The sequence below is a fragment of the Dromaius novaehollandiae genome, chromosome 11 (genome assembly GCF_036370855.1).
Source record: "Dromaius novaehollandiae isolate bDroNov1 chromosome 11, bDroNov1.hap1, whole genome shotgun sequence".
NCBI lineage: Eukaryota > Metazoa > Chordata > Aves > Casuariiformes > Dromaiidae > Dromaius > Dromaius novaehollandiae.
The window spans coordinates 18,977,491-19,000,321 of NC_088108.1; the positions used below are offsets into that span (position 1 = coordinate 18,977,491).

At 37.0% G+C, this 22,831-nt stretch overlaps 1 long non-coding RNA gene across 8 annotated transcripts in view; it reads left to right on the forward strand.

Moving 5' to 3' along the window:
• The first annotated feature begins 19,434 nt into the window (after window positions 1-19,434).
• LOC112981744 (uncharacterized) overlaps window positions 19,435-22,831 on the forward strand; it is a 148,718-nt gene continuing 145,321 nt past the window's right edge. For all 8 annotated transcript variants that reach the window (XR_010391062.1, XR_010391058.1, XR_010391061.1 and 5 more), the window contains exon 1: window positions 19,435-19,539. This is a non-coding gene — a long non-coding RNA (uncharacterized LOC112981744). The remainder of the gene's footprint in view (window positions 19,540-22,831) is intronic.

Consider the following 22,831-nt stretch of genomic DNA (forward strand, 5'->3'; position numbering starts at 1 on the left):
ATAATGACAAAAAGTTTAAGTCTTTAGGGTTCTTGCTATAAAGTCACTTCAGAAGAAAGATGTAGCATTCCTTAATACCAGAGGCACAAATGTTACAGTCATAATTTACAAGTCCTACAAAAGGAATCTTTATTCCATAGTCATATTTACTCTGCAGGAAAACCCCATAGTCATGCTGAACCTGAGGGAACAAGTCATCAAAACTCCATCTTTTTAAACTGTGTGAATTAACTCGAATTAGAGCTGAAGAAAAGAATGTTGGGGAGGGGGCCGGGGCCAAGGGGTTGTTGTTTTGGATTTTTTCCTGTAAGATGACAGAGCTCATGAAACTTAGCTCTCATTTGAGCTGCCATGCAACACATTTGTTCTGTCAGGCATTTTTCCCCTGCTTGCAAGGAAATAAAGTTATACAGGACATAACACCTTCCACTGAGTATGAGACTTCAAGAAGCATACTCAGTCAGTGGTATGCTTCTCAAACACAACATTCCTAATGTCATTACGTCATCTTGAAGGAAAAAACAAACAAACAAATCTGGCAATGTAAAGTTTTGTCCAAAAGTGAGATGATAATTTATGTGGACACATCTACTTCCAAAACCCTAGTTTGAATGAAATATTATGCAGTAAAACAGTCCTTTAAAGGCAGTATTTGCCTGCTGGATGCCTTCAATACATGTGAGTTTGAGCACTGGTGAAGAGAAGTCAGAAAAGACCTCCAAAAAACTCATTGTTTGACATCAACCAGTTTAGTATCTCAGCTGTTCACAATTGTTTAAGCAGCATGAACTTGACAATAAGCCATCTTAAATCAAGTATGGTAACTTGTATTATCAAAACAGTATGTGTGACCTACTCTAAATTTACAGCTGGAGTTAATTTTATCACTACTGATTTCATTATTAGCTCATGTCTACAGGTACTGGCAATTTCTGTCGTATTTTATTGCTACATGATAGGTATTTGCACTACAACACAGAAGAAAGGAAACATACAGAATACGGCAACATACTAAATGCGTAACAGTTTTGAATGTGTTAGATGGTGTTATTCCTTATTATTCAGTTAGTCTATTATTTACACCTTCAAATACTTCATAAATGAGTGACTGCTAATAAGTGTAACTGAAATATAATCAACCTGAATGGTATTTTGTCTGAACTCTTACTTGACATTGTATTCCATGCCCTTGTGGTACTGACCTTCTGTTACAAGTTAAGCTTTGTTCCTCCTTGTTGCTTGCGGAGATACAGAGCTTGTACTGTGTTGTTCATTTTATTGTCACAAACATACCTCCTTCTTGCTTTACTGCTTTTCATTTATGTGAAGAAGTAACAGACTAGCAACAGCTTTTACAAATGGCTGGTACATCTTTAACTAGAAAGTATTTTTTCTGGAAGCTTTTCTTGCAAATTCATCTGTCAATGAAATATTGATCAGAAGAGGTTTCCTGAGTACTATATGAATAAAAGGGAAATACTAAGTCAGAGTAGAGCTTGTTGTTTACAGCACTTACCAATTTGAAAACTGTACTGCCTGATTGAGATTAACAGGTTAACTGCACTTAGACCAAGAACAGGTAGATGACAGATTTTTTTCATGATATGGCTTGAGAGTTTAAGTAGCAGATAGTAGGCTTCTGCACTTGAAAAAGTTTAATACAGGAAATGTGTCAGTTAGGTTACTTGGGAAAAAAGAATTTGAATTTAAAAGAATTGCTCAGGTGAGAATCTAACTCCTCTCTCATTTATCATACGACGCACAGAGTTGTTTAACATCACCTACCGTATTGATCAATTTTTAAAACTCATGTTTCAGAGCTAACAAATTGCCTTCACCTGAGGCATCCAGGAAACATAGCAAACTTAGTAAGTAGTTCAGCACACTCAGAGATTATCAAGAAAATTCTAGACTTCCATTGCATGCTCTTGATTTGTCCTCAAAGTTTGACTTTTGAGACATAAATCATGATGATGTAGATTAGGCATCACGAAGCTACTCCATACTGAAGTTGAAAAGATGTGATTTAACAGTATGTTAACGGAGCAACTACAATGTAAAACAAGCAGCACAAAGTGGAATATTGCTACCTTGAGAAGGAATAGTTGGAAAACTCAGTGAAGGTGAAAGCCTCAGTAGTCAATCTAGAAATATAGGGCAAACTAGCTGAAGAAACTACTGGCACAACAGTGGCTGCTACAATGAAGGACACAAAGCCAGCCAGGAGCATTATGAGCCTAAAGAAGGTTCACAAAGGACCATCCAATATTGCAAAGGTTTGGGTACTCGTTTCAGTAAATTCTTGTTTGATCTGAGCAGAACTAAATGGAAATAGCAGAAGAGCAGATCAAGAGGGCAAATGAGGGTAATAAGACAGATAAAAGGTCTATATAAGATTAAGACAAAAGAACTCAAAAATTCTGTTTTCAAATTCTTGTTCTTGATTAAAGCCCAAAAAAATAAGTTGCACACGTATTAAGTTTGAGCTCAAGAATAGACTAAATAATTAAACTTGTGCTTATAAGGCCATCAGAGTAACATACCTTCTAAAGTGTTATCTCATACAGTTCTCTTACCATGTTGTGCTACAGTACAAAATTTCAGTTTGTTTGGGTTTTTTTAGTACTGATATTTGACTCTTCAAAAAAAATACTGTATCAGTTTTTACAATATTTCTGTTGCAGGGTGTGACAATATATCTGTATCAGAGAAATCTCTGCAGCAAAATACTACAATACCTGCATTATGTCCAGCGGGAGTGGGAGAGAAAATGGTTAGATTTCAGGTCACATAAAAGAAACCTTTCCGTGCTGGTACTCAGATGTAGAAAGTATACTGCATTGGACTTTGTCATCTGACAGTCACAACGTGCACACTGCAATGATGTCATTTTAAAGTATAAATCCATTATAAGACAGTCTCTCAGACAAGGTTGCTCCACAGACAGAAGTAGTGCTGATGCAAGTTACTGGGTTGAGAAACCAGTTTGTTTCCAGACATAGAAGCTGTGTAAGCCACACAACTACCCAGTATATTAAAACCACCCTGGATGGTGCGGTGTGACCCTTACCAAATGGGAAAAACTTAAGCTTAAGTGCTATATCTTTCACTATAAGCATACTATTAGAGGTAATAAGAGTTTAAAAAAACAAAACAAAAAACAAACAAAAACAAGCCCCCCATGCACACACATACACACACATTTAGTTATTACTTTCAGTGTATTCTGGATTGATGTGCTGTTCTGTTCTCAGAAATCAGAGTCATGTTAACTTTGATAAACGTAGTATTTTCCTTGCAGTGCTCCCAAATGTTAAATGTCCTCAGATACTTTCCACTGAAGGACAAAGTTTTGACAAAAACCATAAGCCAGAAGTTAAGGACAATTTGGAAGAGCTAGGGAGACAGAACCTTAGGAGCTGCTCTGAACACTATACAATGTAACAAAGTACTGTTCTTTTCCAAAACCCTTTTTATTTTTAATGAGCAAAACCAGCATGCTCACTCAACTCAAACAGAAGTTTCAGATCATCACAATATTTACATATAGCGCTGTGCTGGCAAGAATGAATGTCCTTTTTCAAGAAAGCAACTAGAGAGGTTGACAAAGTTATTTTTGTTCGTGAATTAGTGCTTTGTTTCACCAGGGTTAGAAAGGAGAAGGAAAACAAAAAATGAAGCAAGTTGGAGAACTAAGACTAACTCTGAAAGTCAGCAAAACCAAGCAGTAGCCTTACCTGAGAAAGAGTTGCATGTACAAGACATTGCATAGATTTAGTATCTCATCATGAGGCTAGAGACCTACTCTGTGACAAACATTCACAAACACCCAAAATCTCTCTAAATTTGGCTCTGAGATTGGCAGACAAAAATCTGAAAGAGAGTATTTTTTTTGACAGATTGCATGAAATGTATGTACTGCTCTGAATCAACTTGAGAAATCTGACTATATTCTTTCTGTGATCTGCAGCCTCTCTGGAGGCTGCAACTTGTACATATGGTTACTCTTACCAGTACAGGATACCACTGATTATTACTAAATAATCTGGGAGCTGGGAAAGAGTTAAGTATCTGCGTACAGATTAGTAAATGCTTATTATTGAATAGACAGGCATGGATTCAGGTCCACTTCAAGTTATCTTAAAAGCATTTCACCTTTCCTTATTCTGAGCATAGTTCTGAACTTCTCTATCTCATAAGAAGCAGAAGTATGATATGCTACCATCCAAAAAAGCTATTAACCTGTTCTTGCTACTGCTAGTTAGTCAAGCAATCCAAATCCAAAGGAAGTTCAAATTCAGTAGTGCTGTACTGCAAAAGGAGAGCTATAGTTCTCTCAAAACAACAAATTCTGGTCAGTAACTGCTGCAGTTTTAATGTTCTATTCCTAGCCATGTACTTCTATGCTTGACATGTCCCTGAAAGTTTTCATTAAAGGTGTGACATAAGCATACCATCTTCTACACCCAACTTCTGGATAAATTCTGGATGGCAATTACTCCCAAGCAGTTGGCAGCCTGTTCTTTTTACCATCTGTACAAATACATGCAAGTTGTTCAGATCAAGTCAAATAAAATATAAACTATGCCCATTACACCGGGCTTTCAGTTTTGTCTACATGTGTGTGTCTGTGCACACTCACTTACATTTAAAGTAGGGGGGAAAAAGTTGACAGCTCCCTCTTTGGATGTTACAGAATAGATGAAAAATGCTTTACAAATGATATATCTAATTAGACCTTTGGTGGAGGAGACCTAGAAAATGACAATTTTTTTCTTCAACTGCAAAGAATACATAAAAACACTGGCAATTATGCAAAGCGTAAGAGGAAAAGTCATATTTAGCTAAGGTTGGAAAGGAATACTGTACATATGACACAGCATAACTTCTATTTTTCAAAAGAAGTATAGTTCAGATAGAAGCTGTAGTTATTCTAGTGCTAATGAAATGCTATTTCAAAAAGCCCAAGTAAAATACTGTTAAAGAAAGCAGTTATAGCAACTTTGCTCCGAAATGAGAATATTTTTGTCCACCTTTCCTCAAACTTTCCACCACAGTATCAGCCTGCCAAGTGTTATCTTTGCCTCTTTACGTCAGTAGTCAGGCATATTCTTCAAAGGTTTAGTAGATACACATCCAAATTTATTACCGTAACTGATAAATCGTGTTTGATACAAGCAGACAGTTTTACATGAGCTCTTTGCAACCTCAACAAAGCCTAGCTGGTTTCTTTATTGCAACCTTAAAAATGAGATGCAGTAATAGCAAGTACAAAACCACGCATTACTGAGATTTGGCATGATACACAATGTTTCTAGAAGAAAATTAATGCCTTCAAAAACTGCAGGAGCCTGAGGAGTACATCTCTAATCCAAATATTTATCCCTCAGTATTTTGATGCTCTTGCTGTCATGGATTGCAAAAAAATACAATGAAATTAAAACATCTGAATGAGACATCTGGAGAATTGGGAAGCCTACATCTCGCAAATTCCAATCTAACAACACCATCACACATGAATGATAAAGCTGGTCTCAAAAAACAGTAACAGGAGGAGCACTTGCTTAGGACTAACACCGAAGATGATTCCTCTGCAAGCGCTTACCCCTGACAGCACCACTGCTGGGTAAGTATTAATGTACAGAGTTCAGGAAGGCAGCTGGGACTTTTCTGTGTTGAACTTTTGAAAAAGGAAGACTTGATATTTTTAGGATTGGAAAAAGCAGCTAACTAGACAACTACTTCACACACTGGAAAAGGAAAAACCTACATTTTTTTCAGATGTTCCTTATTAGGGTAACAGAAGCATATATTGCTCTGTAGAAAACACTACTGCAATAGCACTAAAAGGTATAGAGCACAGTATGCTTTGGACACAATTAGGTGCCCAAAACAAGCTAAGAAGGAACAATGACTGTAGTTACATTAAAAGGCCACCAATTTTATATTATTCTGCTTACTTCTCCCAGGCTCTTAGAGCAATTAGGCAAAGGCACTACCTGGTCAGCAGCAAAAGTTCAAGCCAATTCAAGCACACAGCTACCCTGCCTACACCACTTTTTGCAGCTTCACCCGACCACCTCTCTGCAGGCCTCTGAAAGAAAGGCCAACCTGGAACCCCAGACCCAGTTTCTCATAGATAGGAGAAGCATCATATTCAAAGTCCAAACAAGATACTCACATGCCATTCAGATGTCTTTGAAGGACAGAGTAAGTATTTAGGAAAGCTACTCCCAAAGGAGCAGACATGGCAATGAGGCACACAGAAAACACTTCCCACCCCTCACGCTCGGGCTCCAACATGTGAAGAAACGCACTGAAGAAACCCGCTGAATTAAGGAGCGTGAGGGGGGTGGGGAGGGAGAGAACCCAGTCTTGCTTGCTAGGGGAGCGCAAATAAAAAGGCTGAGAAAGCGCCGTGTGACCGGCCGCGCCTCAGCACCGCGGCCCCCCCCCCCCGCAGCAGCCCACCAGCGGCACTGCCGACTCCCTATGCGCCACCGTAGCAGCAGCCCCGCCCAACGCGCGCGCGCGCACACATCCCGCCCCGCCCCCTCCCCCGCGCTAGAAGCTTCTCCAGCCGCGCATGCGCAGAGTGCCGCAGGCACCAGCGGGAGGCGTTCCCTGCCGCGCGTGGGTGAGGTGTCGCGCTGCGGCCTGGCTTTGCGTCGCTGCGTGGCTAGAGAGAGAGGGGAATGTATGTGTACAGGGTGTGTGGCTTGGCGCGAGAGAGGGGAATGTATGTGTACAGGGTGTGTGGCTTGGCGTGAGAGAGGGGAATGTATGTGTACAGGGTGTGTGGCGTGGCGTGAGAGAGGGGAATGTATGTGTACAGGGTGTGTGGCTTGGCCTGAGAGAGGGGAATGTACGCTTATAGGGTGTGGGCACCGCACCTGGATCTGTCAGCTGTCTCTCACAGGTGCACAGAGAAGTTCATACAGGGGCTGAGTTTAAGATGGTTCAATCTATGGTGACTTCTTTGTTATTAAGTATATATGTTATGGTGACTATTCAGCATATATATTATGGTGATTTTATTACTCAGCATTTGTGGGGACAAGTTGCACTTGGTGACCTAGTCATCGCGGTTCCTTAGGCAACACGCTCGTGTTCTTCCTTTGTTCTCATCTCTGACGGGGCTGCGAGCACTGAGCTGATGCTTGACACAGGTCTGAGTAATCAGGAGGAGGATGCGCAAATGTGCTTTCTGTAACTGAGAGTGCTGTTATGACTTTGTCTTCAAAAGGTGGACTAAATGTTGTAATTGGACACAGAAGTTGGTAGAATGGTGACTTAAAGCATTAAGGTTCAGTGCACTTTGAATATAAAGATATGGAAACAGTAGTATTGGACAAAAATCTTTGTTACAGTGTAAGACATTGTATTCTGAAAGACGTATCTATTTTGAGATCAGATGCCTGTTACTGTCTTTCACAAGTTGCATCAGGATTTTCTGTTTTCTTGCTTATTTTCCGGATGGATGCTATTCCAATGGTTGTTAAAAATATTATAGCTACATGTAATACACCTATATCAAAATACTGTAACTGGTTATTATAAATCAATGGTTTATGGACATTTTTTACTGCAAGTGAGTGAATGAAGATGTTGGAGGATGCTTAGAACAGCTATAAGGAAGACAGCTATTGCCTCTTTTGTTTATAGAATTGTTTAATTTCATGCATGAAATTGAAAGGAAAAATTTTTTAGAACAAAATTTCAGAGTTGGGTTTTTTTTAATTAAAATGGTCTAATTATCTTCCTTTTGCTAGTTTTACTTTTTAATTCATTGGTAGAACATTAAATAGTGGAAAAAAATAAGAACAACACTCTTAAAATATTTTCTCCACATTTTTTACCAATGGGGATGGTAGGTAATTCTTTGAGATCTTTTTCTTTCTAGGTGAAGTACAGATTTAGATAGCTCATTTAGAGAGAATTGTAATATAAGAATATCTACTTCTACTACAAAACTGACACAATTTCTTCAGGTTCAGGCAAAAACTGCCTAAGGAAAGCAGAAGATCTTTTATGTTCTTTTTATGCTTTGATGTTCCTTGCTCAATAAGGACTTAAATATGTCAGAAAGTTTCATGAGTAAAAGGAAAATGCCCCTACACTAATGAACCAGCATTCTGTCCTCTTGGTTAAAATAATGGACCAAAATGCAACCAAACGCATCATTTCTCTTGTAATTTTTCTGAGTAACACCATCCATGCCCACTTACTTGTAACTTAAGGGAGAAATTCTGTAGCATGGTTATAGAGCATTACATCTAAAACAGAGCGGGAAGAAAATTAATACTTTTGAAAGAAAATACAATGCCTGGTGCCAGTAAGAACAGTGTACAGAAATAGTGACTGAAATAACCTGAAGAAATTTTTCTAAAGCTGGGATTACAGTTTTATTACACAATCATCACATAAAGCTATCAAGGAAGACTTCCAGAATAATTACACCGTGAAAGTTGAGCATGCAAGTTTTAAGACTTGAGCATAAAGGGCATCAAAGCATTATAAAGACAAACTAGGCCTACAATTAAACCTAGTGAAAAAGCTGTAGAGTGCATGAGCTGAGGTTAATGTCAGCCTGTAAACCAATAAAGAGAATCTTAGGTAAAAGCAAGAATAGCTTTTAGGTATATTTTGGTTTGGCTGGTTTTGACAATACAATGGAGCTACCAATGTGCCAAAAGAAAACTTATCTAGCTTATTGATAACTTCTCAAAGTATTTGTCTTGGATTATGATAAAGCCAATGTTTACAGTGGAAGCTTGATGAAGCTTTCATTTCAAATTAAAATCAAATCATAGCCTTTTTCAAGCAAGTAGGGTGCAGGCTACCACCCAAGTCTGAACTTTCATGAACTTTTGACTCGGACAAATGGCCTAGACAACTACTGAACCAGAGTACTGCCAAAAGCAAACCAAATTGCAGAAGTAGTGTCCGAAGTAGCAATCAGAGTGTCAGACTGAAAGAATTTTCACCTCTTATAAAACCTTACAGGCATTTGCTTAGGTGAATTACTTTTCAGAAGACAGATACAGATCAAAGTATTAGAGATAAGATGGCAAGCATAGGTGATTCAGAATCTTGTGGGAAGAGAATTAATAAAATGATAGAAAGAAAGATGTGTATCTAGAAAGTCATGTTGAGAAAATGCATTATTCCCCTTGCTCACATATATTTTTTTATACATCGTTGCAGCTGAAAAGTCCGACAGGAGTGAGAAAAAATTTAACATTCCATTGTTTAGAAAAGGAAATTTGTCAAGTCATCTGCAGGATGGAGGCTGCATCCTGCAGTATCCTACAGGCTACATATAGTATAAGCTGTGCCTTTTGCAGTCTACAGTTTAAAAAAAGCAAGGATGAATGGAATAGACTACCATCAGAAGTCATATGAAAGTAAATCCCTAGAGGTGGACTGTATTTTAGTTTGGTTAGTATATTTGATGATGTTGGGAGGATGAACACTATCTGTGAACATACTGTAAGTGTGGTATGATTATGATATTAAAGTATTTATGCCACTAATGTATAGGATTATTACATTACTTATAGAATTGTAACTGATACTATCCAGGAACAGCATTTAGTTAAGCAAAGTATATTCCACTTTTCTGCCGTACTTTTTCAATAAATGCTATTTGAGTCTCCTCGAATAAAGACAGGCTAACCTAAGTGTACAGTTTCACAAAAATATGGTGGTTGCTTTATGGTGTGGGCACAGTGGAAGTTTTTCTCTACAGTTCAATGTCCCTCAAGACTTGTAGCATCCTTTCTCTAACAAGCTGCAATCCTTGGCTGGAAGAATGTTTTATTCTATTGTTCAAAATGCCATAGTGATGTTTGGAAAGAGAACTGTGTGCTGAAGTGGAGGCAGGGCTTTAATATTAATGATGGTAAATAATGTAGATGCAACTCACTTAATTTTACTTGAACTGAAATAATTTGGGGAGGAGACAGATTTTGCAGATGCTCTTCACTGTGCTAGTGCGTTCCTTTTCTTTGTGTTGATCTTCCAAATCTGAGGTCCAAGGCAGGTTTTCCTTAACGTTCAGTAAGTACAAGAACACTAAGTCAGTCATCAAATGTTAACAGGTAATGTGGTCTGTAAATATGGATTCAGAACTTTTGGGAGTTTGAACTATCGGGATTTGGATTTGTCTCATCTATTAGAGATGAAAGGCTTACATAAATATGAATTTAATCTGGATTTTTCATCTCAATGCACTTGACCGACAATACAGCTTTATTGCTGTCATCTGAAAAGTTACATCATGTTGCACCTTCAGCAGAAGATAATTCTGGCTAAATGAATGGCTTAAAAATGACTAAAATATTTATGAAATACAGATAGTGTACAATACGTCCCACAATTTTTTGAGAATGTAATGCAGAGATGTATTTTTAGCTGTCACATAGAAAAAATAGCTTATGAATGGATTTACTATGAAGAATATTTTACAAGAATTGATAATTAAAATAAAATGATAAGGAAATTTCATTCTTTAAGATGATTCTTACTAAAAACTACTCCCTAAAGAGCGATATCTTCTGAGGATATGTATGGCATTTGATGCATTTTATTATTAGACATGAGGTCTTTAACATAAGTCTTTTCAGATGTTAAATTATATTGTGAAAGCCAAGGGGCTCCTCTGAAGTCCTTTCTTCTACACACATTATGGCTTTAGTACAATGGAGTTAGAGAACAGATATTTCATAATGTAATTGAAAATCACTCTGTTTTGTCCTAGTCAAAGGATGGGAAAATCAAGGTTATTCTATATTTTTCTAAGTCAAATGTGTTGGGCAAAGCTGACAGGTATTCAAGATAAGGATGAGTCTAGCAGTAGTCATTTTATGTTTTGAACTAATGGTTCTGTTAAATAGTCGCAGAAGCACTTTGCAGGATGGAGGAAGTGAGAGGAAACTTCAGTGCAGATTTAAGCTCAGTGGCTGTAACAAAAATGATGTCTTAAGTAAAGTTGTCCAATAAAGCCAACAAGAAAAGCCTCCAAGTGACAGTTTTGCTGATGGCTCTGAAGGGTAATGAAAATAAAAACTAGAAATAAAGATTTTCCTGTTCAGTTTTCTAAAGTAATACAGGCGTGACAAAGATAGTAGAATACAAAGATTCTTTAATGAAAGAACTCCAGCAAATGATATTCTCAGGGTGTGACTCAACTCTGTTAGATATAGGTATGGAAACTTTCATATACTGAAACTATTAAAAAATGAATAGTTTCTTTCTTTCACCCTGTACTTTATCACTGCCTTTATTTGTTTCTCTCAGTAACTAAAGAAAATCCTGCTAGTCCTGAACTTTTACTAAATTTTTCATAGAGACACTCTAGACATACCATTAAGCATAAAATTTATAGACAACAGAATTTGTTTGGGACTTGTAGTTTGATATTCTTCTTCCATATCTGACAAAGCTCCATTATATTACGTGTATCTCTATATCTGCATGTGTTCGTGTTCACGTCATTTCAAGGCCAGATTAAAAGGCCAGAAATAATAAGTATCACTTTTCTTTGTAGCAGAACTAGATGCGAGTCTTACCCACATCCAAGTAACTGTACTGCTCCCAGTGGAAACTTCGCTTACTACACATCCTGGTAGGATTGTTTATGACTGATTCAAATGGCCCATTTAGTTCATGGCTGTGTTTTGCTTGCCTTTTCACAAGAGCCTGAGATGAGATAAGGGAACATGTCCAAGCTCAGAAGTGGTAAAGTTCTCCCTAATCCCTGCAGACATTTTAAGCTTTGAAGCACGAGGACTCCTGTCTTTTCTAATTTATTTGTCTAATCCCTTCCAAGATGTACTTGATCATGTAATATTTGTGATATCTGAAGTGTTTTCTTGCTGGAATGCTTCTACCGATTTTAGTTCTTTCTTGTCAACAAAAAAAAGCACAAATTGTTAAAAGTACTAGCCAGGGAAAATTAAGATTAAACACAATGAAATGAGTTTCACTAGCAACTAAACCTTTGTAGAAAGCTTTTAAAGGTGGAATTCAATTTTTAATATTACACATGTATGGGAAAACCATAGAGGACTGGAACATCTGATAGCTAGAGCAAACAAAGGTGAAATAAATGTTTCCTTACAAACAGAATATTGTAATTTTCCATGCAGAATTTTCTGTGCAGTGCAAGTTGGCATTAGCTGAGAACCTGGTAAATTGCAAAATCAAAGCAATGTTGTTTTGTTTCAAGGAAGTCCTCAGCTCAGCTAATTCTTTTTACCGAATATGAAAAAAAAGCGCTCATATTTCCAGGATCACAGCAGAAATATTCTATTCCTTTGTTTAGATTTCATTTTCTCATACAATCTTCCAGCACTGTTCCCTTCTCAAAAAAAAAAAAAACAAAGTCAAAGCGAATGGTGATCATTCTCTTTAATTGCTATTCTTACCCTGCTTTAATGGTTGTAATGTGAAATCAGATGATCTGTTTTTTGATGTTTGTCCTCTGCCTTTGTCCCCAATCATCCATTTGTCCCCAATCATCCATTTGTCCCCAATCATCCATTTGTCCAGATACTTTCAAAATTCCTGTTCGAATAGGCACAGTCTCTCTCTGTAAGCTCCTCCCTTTACTCTAAGATGATTTATCACCAAAGGAGAGTTTTCTGCAGGAGTAAAGCAATTAATGTAATATTTTTATGAAACTAACGTGGATTGTGTGTGTGTGTGTAGAGAAGCTTTGTGGGGCTTTCTGTAAAAGCTGTACCAAAGGTTTCTTCTTGATGTCTTGAGTTTGTTATGGCTGTATTCAAGGATTTTTTTGTTTCACTGAATCATAAGCTACCAAGTACAGTTTCCTGTGATGTTTTTTTAAGTCTTAAATCTTTCTGAAGTCTTGCTTTTCCAGCCTATTGTTACAGGCACCTAATGGTAGAGAACTTTTTGTAAACACTGAGATAGCTGTAAGTGAATAAAAATGCAATGACTATGTTTATCTCTCCTCTAGAGGTTCTTCAGCATTAGCAAATTTTGGATAGAATGGTGTCACATTGGTTGTCTTTCTCTTTTATCAGATTGCTGCTAGTAGCGATCATTACCTCATATGTACAGATCAAAACATACTTTTGAAAAGGCAGTGGTTCTCACTATTGTTTGTCCATACTAAAGCTTAAACTTCACTTACAAGGACCACAATGGAAATAAGAGTTTCTGACACTTTCAAACATATGAAAGTATTCCTGTCCTTTTTGGAATGTCATTTCACTGCAAGTAATGAAAGTGACAGGCTGAGAGAATGCCAATTACGAAAATTGCTAACTTGATTTTGACAAACGTGCAGAGAGCAGAGTTCACTTATTCTTGAAAGATTTTTTTTTTTTTTTAAAAAGTGCATTAAAAGGGCCATATCTGGATGGGTAAGGTAAATATTATAGTGATATGTATTTCTACAGATCAACCTTTCATGGTAGTTTGTCTGCAGTATGTTTAGTATAACATGCAGCTTATTTTATTTACATGCTAAATGCTGCTTTAAACTTACCGTTGGTTGCTTGATTTTACGTTTGCATTTTACATTTCAGACATTTGTGAGAATCACAATTGAAGACTGATAACATGACGTGACAAAGTATTGAACGACTGGGGTTTTTTAATCAGTGTTCCTGTTTATATGAGACTTCACATTGCATTCATTTTTGCTCTGAGGTGGCTGAATAGGATTCTAAGAGGGTTTTTGTAGTCTGTATTTTAGGAGTGGGCTATCTGTGTTCTGTGTGCAGTGCATACATTCAAAATAAAAGATATTTAAGGATCTGAACTTAGTTAATAGTCAATATACCTGATGAATTCTTCTTTACTGCTTTTTGTAATCAGAATGCAGAATGTGCTTATGTGTTGTTTTATACTTGGTTGAGCTTTTTTTCCCAATAAAATCTTTTTATGAGGTATGGATGGGAGGTTTCTGTAAGGTGTTTGAGTAGGAGGCTGCAAAGCTCTTCTAGAGGAGAGTAATCAGGGATATCAGGAAAACTGTGGCCGTAGAAAGATTCTGGACCTAGTTCTGTTAGGGATTCATGGTGACATCAGTCAGTGGTACTCTGCAGAGTTTTACTTCTGTTTAAGATTTTAAAAGTTGTAAAAATATTTTTGTTTTTTTTTTGTTGTATTTGCATTTATACAGTCCTTGTAATACACTGAATTTAAGTGCTTTTTAAGACCAATGACTTAATGGGCTATATTGTGATACCTGGGTACAGCCTGAAATGTCAACAATTACTTCATCAATTCTATTTCATGTTAAGGTTTTGTATAAAAAATATCTTTAATAAGGTATTACAGAGAACTAGCTGGAAGAAGGTTTGGTCTGCTGATCATCGCAGTGGGATTTCTGGTTTGTTTTGGTTTTTTTTTCCTAGTACTGCTTTGAAATGCCTTTCATGTTGTTTTATCCTTTATTCCAGATACATTTGGAAGTGAGATCCCATTGTCATATACACTGAATTACACTTTGGAGATCCTGAAGTGCTCACAAATAACTTCAGGACATCGTGTGCCGTGAAGACAGCCATAGAATCCTAGAATATTTAGGAAGGAAGGGATCTCTGAAAGTTATCTAATCAAACCTCCTGCTCAAAGCAGGGGTAATATCAGTGCTAGATCAGATTGCTTAGGGCTTTATCCAGTCAGATTTCAGGTATCCCCGAAGATAGAGATTCTACCGCCTGTTCAAGTTTGTGAGCACCCTCGTTGTGAATTATTTTCTTAAGAAGTCTACCAAAAATTTCTGTTGCTGAAACTTCTGTCCATTGCCTCTCAACCTATGACTGAGCATTTCTGAGAACATTCTAGCTCTCTCTTCTCTAGTGGAAGACCACTCACTAGTGGAAGACTGAAATTAGATTCTTCTTTTGCGTGCTCTTCTGTTCTCTGGGCTAAGCACACCCAACTCCTTCAGCCTCTCTTTATACCTCATGTGCTTCAGGCCCCTGATCATCTTTGTGGCCCTCCACAGAACTCCCTCCAGTTTTGTCAATGTCTCTCTTGTATTGGGGGACATAAATCTGGCCAACGTACTCTAAATGCTGTCTCACAAGTACTGAATAGAGAAGAAAGAAGCTCGATTCTTGTACATAGCAACAAACCAATGCTAACAGGAGATAGGAAACATGCAGCCTCTAGGGTACTGGTTACGTCCAATGTTCTGTCTTGATACAGCCAGCATTAAGACATGACAACACAGAATATTGAACTTAATATGAGTCTGCACTAAGGCTCTTAAAGCCAGTTCAGTCCCCTGAACGATATAAATATGTACATGAATCAGTCATTTCATTTTTCTTAATTGATCTTGTGTGCAGGCTGTAAAATGTCAGACAATTGCAAGACACCTGTGACCTATGTTAAATTTACAATTCTTCCATTTGGTAACTGTACATGTAAGTGGACCGTGAAAACAGGGAAGAAAGCCCTACGTGTCCATGAATGATGTATTTCATTTATTTTAGCTACAGGGAGTAAAATGAATCTTTTGGGCTTGCATAGGCTCTTACATAGAGTGACTACATTGAGTAAGAGTTCAGTATCAGTGGAAAAATATAATTGCATGTTCATCTAAAAGCGCTAAGTAATTCTGAATGCAAATACACACTTCCTGGTTCAGCAGGAAATAAATGATCCTATTCACACAGAGAAATGTAACAAATTTCTTGTTCTTAGTGTTCTTTAGACTGAAAGATATTTCTAATGCATCATCTATTCTATTGTTCTGCATCATGGCAGACTTGATGTAATTATTCCGAAGTTACCTAAAATAGATGGCTTAGTAGAGCTAGGAATGTTTCTAGAGAAGCCGACTCTATAATTTCCTGTGGCAGCTTGGTTCATTGCTAAGCTTTCTTCCTTTTCTCCAAGTATCACTGACTTTAAATGAGGTACCTAATGACAATGGGCTCAACGAAAGATGCTGTCAAAACTTGGTCATTCCAAGGAAGTTGTCCTGTTGTCTGTTTTGAACTCGAACTTTTCCTGCTCCATCGTGATTAATGTTCTTATCCTCTTCCTGTAGTAAGCAGCAATAGTTAAGTGATTTTGTAGTAAGGGCATAAACAAGATTTTCACCAGCGTAATAGTCTGGGTCACTATCCTTGCCATAAGGTTCCACATGAATCCTAGTTGGATACAACCATGTTGTATGAGTGATAATTTAGACCACACATTTTCTCTTTTATGGATTTTTGGGACTGAAGAATGCTTTTGCTTTATGAGAGGATATGCTGCTAAACCTTCTCAAGGTAAGCTACAGCAGTTTGCTTTCTTGTCTAGATTTGTGTTGATCTTTAGTGATAGACTAGGCTATTGAAATATTAACTTTGCTTCAGCTTGACTGTGATCATTATTGCTTGATCTTTTAGCATGATTTTTAAATTTGTTTTCTTTTATTTCTATATTAACAGCGCTTTTTGTTCAGGTAACAAGGGATCTGGAGCTATCATTTGTCACTTCAGGGTTTTTTAACAAGGTAGTAGGGGATACTGTTACAAATTTTGCTATTTAGTGATGACATTTTCTGTGAGGCAGTTCAGATTTTGATGATCAACACTGAGTAAAAGTGTGCAGTTAGTGAGCAGTGTTAATTATTTCACACAGAAACATTTAAAAGAGGGGAAAAAATCCCAACTGGTGCGGGAACATAAATATTTTACATGCTATGTCATATGTGTTGAGAATTTAGAGAAACAGGTCAAAAAGTTAGCATAAAGCTCTTTCGTCATTTAACTTTTGTAGGATTTCATCAGTGTAAACACAGTCTGATCTGGCTTTAATGATTCTGTTAATAAGTGTATGAAATAAGTGCGGCTTTGGTCAACTTTGCAAGCTGTGCAAGGCTTAACACTATAAATCTTTTAGTTTCTGTGTCAGCTTGCACCACAATCACGATGGCTGGAGATTTTGCGAAAAGATGAAGTATAGCATATGCCTTTAGAATTAGTCTGCTGTTTCTGTCATGGGAGTCAGCCTTGGCAGGAGGATGCTATGGGATACATAAATCAGGAAAGTAACCTGTATGTCTCCTGATTTGGTATGCTAGAATAGAGCTGTCTCTGTGGTAATATGTTCTTTAATGCTTCGTTGAACCTGTTCTGAGAGAAATGAAAATGCATGTGTTTGACACGCTTGTATAGTTGACTGGTTGATGAAAATAGATTTTTCTTAACATTTTTTTTCTCACTCATCTTTGCATGGGCATCATTATCCATTACTTAAAATTATTCCGAGGACAATGGCTGAAGCTTCTTTCCTACACTTATTTGAATATGCCATATAATCTACACAAAGCAGTGTCCTTTTGGGTATGTGATAAAAAATGAATAGGACTTCAATATTTTTAACAGCTGGCTCCAGCTGCTGGATTTCTGCCTGTATTAAAATCACCTAAAATCTCTTTTCAGTTCTGTTCAGAAGGCAAGTGTATCTATTTAGGGTAGATAAAGTAAAACTGGCAGATCTAGTATTTCTTGATGAGATGTATGCGTACTAAAATATGCAGTTCTCTGAGGCAACATAAAACATGTATAATCTATTATAATGAGATTCCAGAAAGTACCATTCACAAAGTATGTGAAATGGAACAAGGAAACGTTTGGAAGGGATACCGAGAAATGTGCAGTGCAGGTCTGGTCTCGTTTGGAAGCCTGACTTCTGTGAAATCAGTGTGGGAGGTATCTGTATTGTCTAGGACAAAATATACCTGTTACTGTTTACATTATTTGTATTACAGCATGGACACACTGTCCTAAAAAATAAAAATAAAAATTGATCCGTAAAAGTAACCTGATATCACCCACTGTAAAATCACTGTCATAGAGATATTCCCTCCCCCTTTCTTTTTCTTTTGAAAACAGCATGATGGAAGGTAGGAGAGGGAAGATTATTTTTATTTCCATTACTTTGGAGGGGAGATGAAGGCTGAAAGATGTTAACAGAGTTTGGCATTATGCAGGTAGTCTGGCAGGACCATGAATAATTTTTTAAATTCACTTTTTCACAGTGTAAGAGTATAAGAAATATTAACATATTTCTACACATTTTAAAATCTTGAATTTAAAAAAAATTAAAAATATATAAATTACTATTCTGCTAATTAATCCATCTTTTCTAACAGTCTGAATATCTGAGCAACTTTTAACTAGTTCTTATGACAGGTTCTTACATGTTACAAACATAGAATTTCACCCCAAATTAAACTGATACCACAATATAATTAAGTTAGACAGCTCAGCAGTAAGTGTTATAGGCCTAAATCTACGAAAAACATTCAAGACTACAAATGAGAGATTTGCCGTAATTGCATGTAAAATACATGTCAAAATTGACTAGATTATGAGATACTGGAATTTAATCTTTCTCTTTACAAACCTTAGTGTTGTCTTTGAAAATGGCATTAGTTATTATTGGTGATGTTTGCTTATGTATCGAGGACCATATTTACAGAGTAATTTAGGTATTATCATACTTGAAAGGCTAGGTTTGGGGTTCTGGATGTTAAACTGAAGTTGAATTAGGAGCCTGTATTTACTTAATATTGGTAAAATTAGTTGTCTTAAAAGCGGGACATGGAACAGGAAGAACTTTTAGGAAGAGCTGGACACCTAAGTCAGCTCATAGGTAAATAAATAAAGGGAGATGTATTTGAAATGTGTCTTATTTTGACTGTGGACAGCCTCCAGCTTGTAATAGGTGTCACTGTGTGGCTTACGTGTTTCAGTCTTCCTTTTGGGCACACAATTGAAAAAAAAAAAAAACTTAAAATTAATAGAAGGTGAGGGTAATTGACCAAAGCAGAAAGTGCTCTGCCCTCTGTCACTGCCTGCTGGTTAGCTTACACGCCTAGGAAATCCAGAACGTTTGGAGTTCTAAGCAGCCATGAAGCAAGCAATAGGTTTAAGCATTTACTAGATAGAAACGAGAATTACAGCCTTCCAGCTACATCAGGAGACCAAGCTGGTCAGTGTCTTGCATATCATGATTTAGTTCCAATTGACATGAATTGATATTCAGCAGGAATAGAATGGCAAAAGATGGCAAACCTCTTGTTGAGGTTTTCTGATTCTTAGATAGGTATTTTACTTGGCACCAAGGAGGGAGAAGAGACTGTTCTACCTGGAAGACATGACCACCATAATTGTTACCATGCCTCAGACAGTTCTATTACCAGAGTGTATTTTCAGCAGAGTGTTTTAGCTAACGTATGATTTAATTATTTTCAGAAGAGACTTTGGGCTTAGTTCAACTTCATGCTATTTGTTTCTTTAAGTACTTCATTATTAAATTACAGGGTAGCAACTAGGCTCCATAGTTGGAGCTCACCTCTGCCCCAGGGCAACCCGTACCACTAAAGTGTTGAAATATTTAACATTCATAAATACCTGAATAGGCAGTCATGTTTCAGAGGAGAAGAAACAACAGGTGGAACTGTATCTTTCATTGCCTTTATTTTTCATTTTATTTAGTGTCTAACAAGTAAATGAAATAAATGACGTGAAGGATTCTTCTTTCTGGGTATGTAACCTCATGACATGTCCTAAAATGCTTACATTTTTGTAATTTGGAGAATTTGCTCTCTGTACATAGGTTGTAGATATCTTCTGTATATCTTATAGATGCTATTTAGTTTTATTATTATTAATAATAAATAAAATAATAGATTCCTTATAAGTTTTTCTTCCCTCTTGTATGAAATACAGCTGTGGAAGGTTGAAGAGGCAGGGTTTTGGAAGGCTGAATTGTATTTTTTGTCATTTTAGAAATTCTTTATCTTATCTCATATATGTGCATGGCTTTACTGTTTTAGCAAATCTGAGTTTCAGGTTTCACTTTGGTTTTTTTTGGAAATATGCATGAAGGCATTTGTTGCATTATTACAAAAAACATACATGTAAAATCTACAAACATTCTGCTTGCAAAGAAAGAATACATTACATTTTGTCAACCTTGACACTTCTTCTTTAGTACAAATTCTGGTTAAATGAGACACTGAATACATAGTTTTATTTGAGTTTCTGAATTTGTTGTAGGTAAGTACTAGTCACACTGTTCAAGTAACTGCGTTCTCAGTGGATACACTGTCAGAGGTTCAAAACTGCTTGCATCAATTCCTGTCAGGCTTCTGGCACAATATTGCTGGCAATTCTGCGTGAATAGTGTTGAAGTCATCTTGTGATTTGAAATGCTAGTTAACTTTTAAATGACAGCCTGCAATTAATATAAAAGAATCTGTCTGCTTTCTTCCTAATATAGCTGTCATATCAGTGTTAGAACCAGTTGAAAATCATTTATTTCATAGCATGCATGTCATTCTCTGTTCTCCCCTTTTTTTGACTTTGTACATGCTTGTGAGATGCTGCTGTTGCAAAAATTAACCCCTGTTTACCTGTTACTCTAAAAGATAACTATTCCACAAACTATAATCAGAGAAATAAACAGAAGGGAGCTGAGTAACTGGCAACACTTGAAGCAAGAAGAAAAATAAGAAATACATCAAAAGAGATTTTTTTTTTTTAATGTTCATGTTTCTCAAGATGTCAGTGGCCACAGTCTGCATTGACTGAAATGCCTTTTATCATTCTCAAACATAGCCCTATTGTAAGCAATCAATATAAGGGGGGGGGGGGCACCTTTTTGACAAAATCTGTAAGATTGATTACCTGGATCGATACTATTTTTAGAAATAATTCATCAAGGTTGTACTTAAAAAGACACCTTGATGCATTAACTATAATAGTATAAAAGCTGTTCCAGCCTCCCATATCCTGCCCACTCCGGTTAATCATGATTTTGCTGTAGAGAGAAGTAACTTTCTCAGAAGTGAGATCCCTTTTTCTCTGAAATACTTTCAGGGCCAAAAGCATGCTTATAAACATTCTGTAGGAGCCCCTTCCTAAGTTCTTTCACAAGCTTCCATTAAGCATAATCTGTGTAGTGTTAATGAGATAGACCTCCTTCCTCTTTGCAGTTCCGGAAGATGCCATAGTCTTTTACAACTTGGAAAGACCACATCACAGCAAATGAACCAAGAAAAGTAGTTATGTTGATAGGTCCTCAGATTCATACAGACCTTGTATCATCTCTTCATAATGACCAGAAACTCCTTGCCAAACACAAGCATGCTCTTGCAGATCTAGTTGGGGAGATCAAAACAGTTTGCTGTTTATACTGCTGAACAGTATAATCCTTGCTACTGATTATAATTTCATCATTTCAGTGTAGAGTCATCTATTTTAGCATACATCATTGCTGGCAATGGCTCAAGTAATCTGCTGACTTTGCATGGAAATGGACAAGGAGCTTGTTGTATATTTCAAGTCCCCACTAGAGCACGGTAACATCCAAACCGCCACAGCTGCTTCCGAGTGATTGTATAACTGCTGTAAACAAACTGTAAATAAAGTTTAATAGTTATTTTACAGATATGCCTAAACAACTTGAGAGAAATTTTATCTTTAAGTGTGTTAAGAAAGAAGCAGTGGTGGATAGCTTAATCTGTTTTGGCCTTTGTGTGACTTACTGCTTTGGCTTTTGTTTTATCATAACTTCAAAACTACATCTTACTATTACGTGTTCTTTTTCCTGTCTGAAGCAAAAGAACTTCAGCAACTAACCCCTTACCTGACCAAATTGGATTTGTTGCTGTTCAGAAGAACTTTGTACCTTCTCAGTATTTTCTTTCCCTTTTCTAGAATTTCTAAAACCTTTATACCAGTAACTCTGAAAAGAGAATTTCTTGGTGCCTGAAGAAAACAATGCAATAGCTATGCTGCTTGGATATTCAGCAGCAGTATAATGCCCCTACTAATGAAAGTCTCCTTCAGGAATATGCTTCTTTTTACATATCAAAGCAAGTAGCTAGACTTCATCACATCACAGATGCATTTCTCTCAGCTTTTTGAGATTCATATGCATAAACAAACTGTGTTTGCCTTATTCTACACTTCCAAATGAGGATCACATCCTTCCAGATTGCGGGCATGTCCTCTTGGACTTCGTTATTTTTTCATGCATTATGCAACATGAAGTACCATTCTATTTTCTTTATTGATTGCCTCACATGCATCAAGTTTTCTTAAAAGTTGTGGTTATTTTGTTCATTGTTATTGCTCATGATAAAAGGTACATCAAATTAACTCTTCATTTCTTCAAGCTCTGCCTGTCTTGAACTTTTTGCTCAACCATACCTAAACCAAAATAAAAAACCTTTAATTTGTAACCTGCAAAAGCCTCTTGTAGAAACTTTCTTTTTGAGTTTGATTTATAGCAAGTGTCTGATGATGACTTTGAAGTCTAGTAATACGGTGCACAGAAGTCCTAAGCTGCCTTTGCCACTGATACGAGCATATCTTGAAACTTTGGCCTCAGAAGTTTGAAAAACATTGAGGAGATCTCTTTGGAGCCAAATTGGCTGAACAACGAGGAGTAGAATTAGGTGATATTTAAGCAGCTAAATTGAAATCATAAATCTTAAAACTCAAAATGGCTGTCTCCTCTGTGACTGAGAGGGATTAACTTTTCCAATCTCAAACAGCTTTCCTATTCCAGGATGCATAGGGGACATCTGTTGTTGCAGGAGACAGCACTTTGTTGTAAAAGCAGATGCTATTCCCAGTTCAAATGAAAGAAGTAGCAGAGCAGTCTTAAGAGTATTTTTCCTGTTAGGATAGTTCTGGTTCCACCCTTTCCTCTTCCACTCCGTGTTTTCCAAAATGGAGAGTCTGACTCTTGTCCCTTTCCTCCCAAAAGCTGGGGGAAGGGAAGACCTTCGGTTTTGCTGGAATACTGTTGAACATGTATGAATAAC